Source organism: Lagopus muta, chromosome Z (assembly GCF_023343835.1).
Source record: "Lagopus muta isolate bLagMut1 chromosome Z, bLagMut1 primary, whole genome shotgun sequence".
NCBI lineage: Eukaryota > Metazoa > Chordata > Aves > Galliformes > Phasianidae > Lagopus > Lagopus muta.
This window is the reverse complement of record NC_064472.1, coordinates 68,370,780-68,377,039: the sequence shown is the minus strand read 5'-3', so window position 1 is coordinate 68,377,039 and position 6,260 is coordinate 68,370,780. Positions and strand designations below refer to the sequence as shown.

General features: G+C 36.8%; 1 protein-coding gene across 5 annotated transcripts in view; it reads right to left on the bottom strand.

Annotated features, from left to right (window-relative positions):
* LINGO2 (leucine rich repeat and Ig domain containing 2) overlaps window positions 1-6,260 on the bottom strand; it is a 472,070-nt gene that overhangs the window by 172,691 nt on the left and 293,119 nt on the right. Inside the window, exon 1 of one of the 5 annotated variants that reach the window (XM_048931035.1) lies at window positions 4,395-4,444. The exons of the other annotated variants lie outside the window; for them this stretch is intronic. The gene's annotated coding sequence lies outside the window, so the exon portion shown is untranslated. Of the gene's footprint in view, window positions 1-4,394; window positions 4,445-6,260 lie in introns of those variants that run through there. 5 annotated transcript variants of the gene reach the window in all.

Here is a 6,260-nt window from a genome sequence, read left to right as displayed (position 1 = left end):
TCCTTTTTTCCTTTCCTTTTTCCTTTCCTTTTTCCTTTCCTTTTTCCTTTCCTTTTTCCTTTCCTTTTTCCTTTCCTTTTTCCTTTCCTTTTTCCTTTCCTTTCCTTTCCTTTCCTTTCCTTTCCTTTCCTTTCCTTTCCTTTCCTTTCCTTTCCTTTCCTTTCCTTTCCTTTCCTTTCCTTTCCTTTCCTTTCCTTTCCTTTCCTTTCCTTTCCTTTCCTTTCCTTTCCTTTCCTTTCCTTTCCTTTCCTTTCCTTTCCTTTCCTTTTCCTTTCCTTTCCTTTTCCTTTCCTTTTCCTTTCCTTTTCCTTTCTTTTCCTTTCCTTTCCTTTCCTTTTCCTTTTTTCTTCTCCCTATCTATTTTCCTCTCTTTCACTGTCTCTCATTTTCTTTTTCTTTCTCTCTCTTTCTTTCTCTCTCTCTCTCTCTCTTTTTTTTTTTTTTAATAAAAAGAGCATTTTGACTCATTCAAATGAATTATATCAATTTAATTCCATAATGATGCTCACAACCAGAATTTCTCTCAACTCCTTGAAATATTCAGAAGGAACATTTTAAGCTCTTTGATTCTTCAGTTTTGGGGTTTCCGGTGAATTTTTGTTTACTGTTTTTATGATCTGACCTCCTTTATATGAACCTCCTTTCTCTCTGGGCTCTCCCATAAACTTGCTACTGTTTTTCAGACCTAATCCCAGGAGTAATGATTGCATAAGCAATTCAAATTATCAGGTGACCTTTACTTCCATAATTTAAGTGATTTTTAAATAAACTAATTTACTTCTAGCTACTTGACTATTATTGTCCAGTTGAGTTTTCACTAAACAAGAAAGCAATATCTCATCTGTTCTGTTACTGCAAATGCATTTTTATTCCTGAATGGAGATTTGGACTTGATGACCTTTTTAAAAGTCCCTTCCAACTCAAATGATTCTGTGATTCTATGCTTTTAATATTGATATTAGAGGACGGTAGTGAACTGTCTGTTACACTTTTCATCCACCAACTCATTCATTCAGCTGATAGTCTCAGATGTCTCCCTCCTAAACTTTCAATCGAGCTCAAACACAACAGCATATCCCTCGCCATGTACTACTGCCATATACTATTACTCACCTCCTTAATCTCTTCAGACTGGCAATTTTAGATGTGACTGACTAGTTTGTAATTCTCATGTCACCTTCACTACTGACTGACTTTGTCAGCTGATGTGCACACTGCTCCTGTGCATTTGTTGGAAACACAATTTCCTAACTATTTCTTCTAGAGTGAAATTTCTTCTGATTTGACATATTAATATCTTTTCCAGTGAGAGGTGTATTGTCAGCACATGACACAGTACCACAACACAGCTGGGTGGGCTCTAGATTCCAGCCTATCAGTGGAAGGACCACTGTCTCAGAAGCAGAGCATGTTTGGTAAAATTTCATACCATCAGTTTCAGAAGCCAGTGTCCATTTAGAAGCAATTAGCTTAGGTACTACATGAAACTGTACTGGGAAAAAACGTTTATCTCAAGACTTTTATATTCCATTCTAATTTACTTTGTCAAATGCATGCAGAATTTCTACAGATATGTGTATTAATCCTTCACTATCAGCAAAAGGAAGCTACTAATACTGAGCAAGGAACATTCTTTGCTCAAGCAAATTTCTTAAGGTCAAGGTTTCTTGATTATCAGACTTTAACTGCATTTCACATGACATATTTATTAGATTCTGCTTATATCTTAACCTCCCCTTCTCCAGAATCAAGAACTTCAAACCTTGCTTACCACATTTTTAATTGCAAATAGTGAAATGCTTGCATCAATACATCCTTCATAAGGAATATGGCCATTTACAAGCTGAAGATATTCAGAAAGAGTCAGACAACATAACAGGACGAGCTTTCTAGGCAATTACTTAGAAAATTAACAAAACTGGTTTATGCCACAGGCATTATACAACTAATGAAGACCCTCTCACAGATGAATCATAGATCACAGATGATTCACATCAATCACAGATGAATGATAAGATCAGAAAAAATTAAAGAACCAAAAAACTCCTATTTTTTTGCACCTAATGGCATATGGATTTGTAGCAATTAACCCAATGTCAACTGCCAGTATAATCCAGCACAAATCCAAGGACAAGGTCAGAATGTTTAAACCACCAGGTATGGCTCCGTAATATAGACCACACTCAAAAGACTGAAGAAGGATAAACTGAAAGAAAACAAAACAATCAGTTTCCTAGGTGATATATTGTAGGGTTTTATCTATTTTGGTAATGTGGTACTTGTAAACTGTGTGGTATCTAGTCTCAGCAATGTACTGCAGACACTTCCAGGTCCTCAAGGACAAGTTATACAACTAGCAGTTGTAATTATGATGATGGGTAGTATAATGATAACGTGTAGTAAATGATTGATGTCTCATGCCTGTCAATAGCCAAGAGGCATTTGGATAAAGAATCTCTATAATATGCTTTAACTTTTAGTTAGCCCTGAAGCAGTCAGGCAGTTGGACTTGATTTTTATAGGTTCCTTCCAACTGAACTGCTCTCTTCTGTTCTATTCTATTTTATACTGTTCTAAACTCCTTTTTCTAGTGGAGAGCCTCCTTATCACAGTGTCTACCTGGACAGGACTAAGTAGGGTTTGTACACATTATGGAAGCATAACTGAGCCAAATTCATTCCAGAAATAATTCACCATGACAAGCTGTAGATTACAATTGACACGGATGGACTTATCACATTATGTTCTACATAACACATTTTTGAATTGTGATGACATAACTTCTGCCAATACTTAAAAACAGAAAGGGTTTAAGAAAATTAAAACAATTGTGACAGTTGATAAAATAAATAGAACAATCACTTGCTAATAGAGGAGATAAAGTCCAGAACCATATGATGAGCCATTCTGATCCTACCAGCTAAGTATTTCAGAGATTCTACTGTCGTGTCACTCATAGTGCTTTCTCAAAACAGCAACAACAACAAAAAGCAAACAAAAAAGAAAATGAACAATTTTTATATTCATTTTTCATTTTTCAATTCCAGAGATGATGATAGTTCTAAGTCAGCATGTATACAAAAACAAAACAAAAAAGGCAGAAAAATACCGACCAAAACAACCACAACCAAGTAAGACAGATTGAGCCTGAACTTTGCTGATGACCTAATCATTCCTCAGGTAGTCATCCTTCTCGTGACTGTACTGTGGATGTAATATCCCTGCTGTAAAGAGAACACACTGAGCATGCAGTCAACACTGCAGCATGTTCAATTTGATAATTAGATAATTCCCAGATGTGACAGCATTCTCAGTGCATTTTTCATATTGTTCCTTTATTTGACTTCTGTACTCTTTAATATAGGGCACTGCACTAGCTCTCTGTATTAAGGTCGCTCTTTACCCACACAGCAAAACCTGTTGTTTTCAAGGAATTCAGAAGATTGCCTGCTGTTTGTAAAACACACATACACAGACTCTGGTCTTGGCTAATATGGTTGATAAAGAAGGAAAAAAAAAAAGAAGACTGATGTTTTAAAATCAGGAAGAGTTTCAGAAAATTCTATCAGTTACATCATCTCAAGTGGATTTATTTTTCTACTGTTCCAGCAGAAAAGACTAGTGCAATAAGTTTTAAAATGCAGTAATAAAACTAAAACTGCAGCTAATTTATGCTTTATAAGAAGAAACATTCAAATTTGGTACCGATATTTTGATAGAAATTATCCAAAATTATTTGAACACTTGGTGTGAAGTCTGGACATACCTGTTGCACAGCACATTTAGGAAAAGCTCAGATCTGTAGAACTCTGTAGAACCTATTGACTTTGCCTTATGTATTATAAACCATTAAATTTGGTTTTACTAAATCAAATTCCATGAGCAACTAAAAAATGCTAGTATGTACATATTTACACATATTAATTTATAAGAATTCATATTGGATACATGTAACTGTACTCAGTGAGGAAGCTATCCTTAATAACAGCTTACTAAAGAATCATACACTCTCAGCAACTAAGAAGATTTTAGTTTAATGAAACAGCACAATTTGTTACACATTTTACTGCAGAGCATCAGTAATAAAAAACTGCTGCACTGGCCCTTCTGGGAACTCAAGTCTGACAGCAGTAGTTAATTGCCTTCAAGAGCAACATAAGCAGTCTTGGAGAGGCTGCAGCATCTTTTCCTCCAACCCAATGCATTATATTGTAACAGAGGACAGACTGAACAAAACACAGATATTGTTTCCCTATTTTTCACTAACCACCTACCAATTACTCCTCACAAAAGATATTATCATGTATATTGCCTATCTTTCTTATCCTTCTATTGTTTATTCACTTATCCTAGGAAAAGTATTCAGAGATAAGATCATGGCTACCAAAACTTACCCTGCTGAACCTCTGTGCATTGATGTGTTACGAAGACGAAAGCAGAAAATCCTAATAATCGAATACAAAGTGAGGGAAAGCTTACTGCCTTTTAATGGATAAACAAAGCAATAAAAAAGAAAGATGTACTTTAATGGCAAACACAATACACAATGAACACATTTCTTTCACAGCATATATACTCCATCTACAGAAAGAAAAGAAAATGCCACATTCAGGCAGACTTAAAATTGACATTATTTCTAGACACAACACAAATGGGAGACAATTCAATAAGCTTTGGGATAAAGCAATAAACACCAGTCAGCCCCAACTGACCTAGCAACACCTTGTGAGATGTATGAACTTCTCTGGTTTCTATTACCAGAAATGCAACTTGATAGAGGAGAATTTGTTTTACTTTAACTTGTTTCATAACACTGTACCTAAAAAATGTATATGTGGTTTTATAAAAACAAAATTTTAATTTACACTAACTAAAATAAATCATAAAGAGGTATGCTGCTTAATTAAAAATCTAGTGAGGAGGTCAATCCTTCCACTGGTTCACCCACTGACCCACACCATATTCTTATCTCCAAGTCACAGGGATGTGTGTTTGGAGGGTTTACTACTTCATGCATAAGGAATCTGTTGGATGGTTGCAGCCAGAGGGTTATTGTCAATGGCTTTATGTCCAGGTGGAGGCCAGTGATGAGTAGTGTCCCACAGGGGTTCATCTGGGACCAATACTCTTTAACCCCTTTATCAGTGACACAGAAAATAGGATCAAATGCACTCTTAGCAAGTTTGCAGAGGAGACCAAGCTGAGCAGTGCAGTTGATACGGCAGAAGGAAGGAATGTCATCCAAGGGGACAAACTCAAAATGTGGGTCCATGTTTAAGTGAGGGGAATATAGACTAGACAGTGGGAGAAAGTTTTTCACAGAAAGGATATTTAGGTGTTGGAGTATATTACCTGGAGAAACTGTGGATGCCCCGTCCCTGGAGCTGTTCAAAGGTACACTGGCTGGGATTCTGGGTAGCATGATCTACTGCTTGATCCAAAGTGGCTGGAAACCCTTTGAACTTAATGGTGTTTGAGGTCCCTTCTAATCCAAGCCATTCTATGATTTTATGATTCCATGAAATAGCTAGTTGCTTCTTTTATCATGATTAACTTTGCACTGTTTTGCTCACACATGGAACAATGATACTGCCATTCTGAAAGACAAAGAGATTACCCACAATGTCCTTGTGCTCCTGGAAATCTATGAAGGCTACCTTGACCACCTTCTGTAATGAGGTGACTGGCTAGGAGTCCAAGGGGACTGCAGTGGGAGTTGCATGTCTTGATTTCAGCAAAGCCCTTGACATGGTTCTCCTAATACTCACTGTAGCCGTAGGCTTCAGCCATGTCATTGGGATGGGGAGGTATAAGAAAGAGGGAGGGTCTCAGAAGTGCATGACAGTAGGATGAAAAGTAACAAGCACAGGTCAGCACACGGCAATTTCTGACTCAATATAATAAAAAATTCCTTTGACTACTGAGAAGGTGGTCAGACACTGGAGCAGGTTGACAATTTGAGTTGCAGCATCTCCATCCATGGAGATTCTAAAAATTCAATAGAGGAAGGCCCTGAGCACTACAACGTATGTGAACCAATTTGGAGCAGCATGGTAGGCTACCTGAACTCCCGCTCTCTCTTCCAACCTCCCTGATTCTTATACATAATCAGTAATTAGCTGGTAGTTCCTCTTGACCTGGAATTGTATAAAAACCACAGCAGCTTTTGCTGTTTTCCTTTGTATGAACAGCACAAATCAAAACCTAAATATTTTTATATTCATCAAAGAATAAAAGAAAAAATATTTTTATAACTCTAC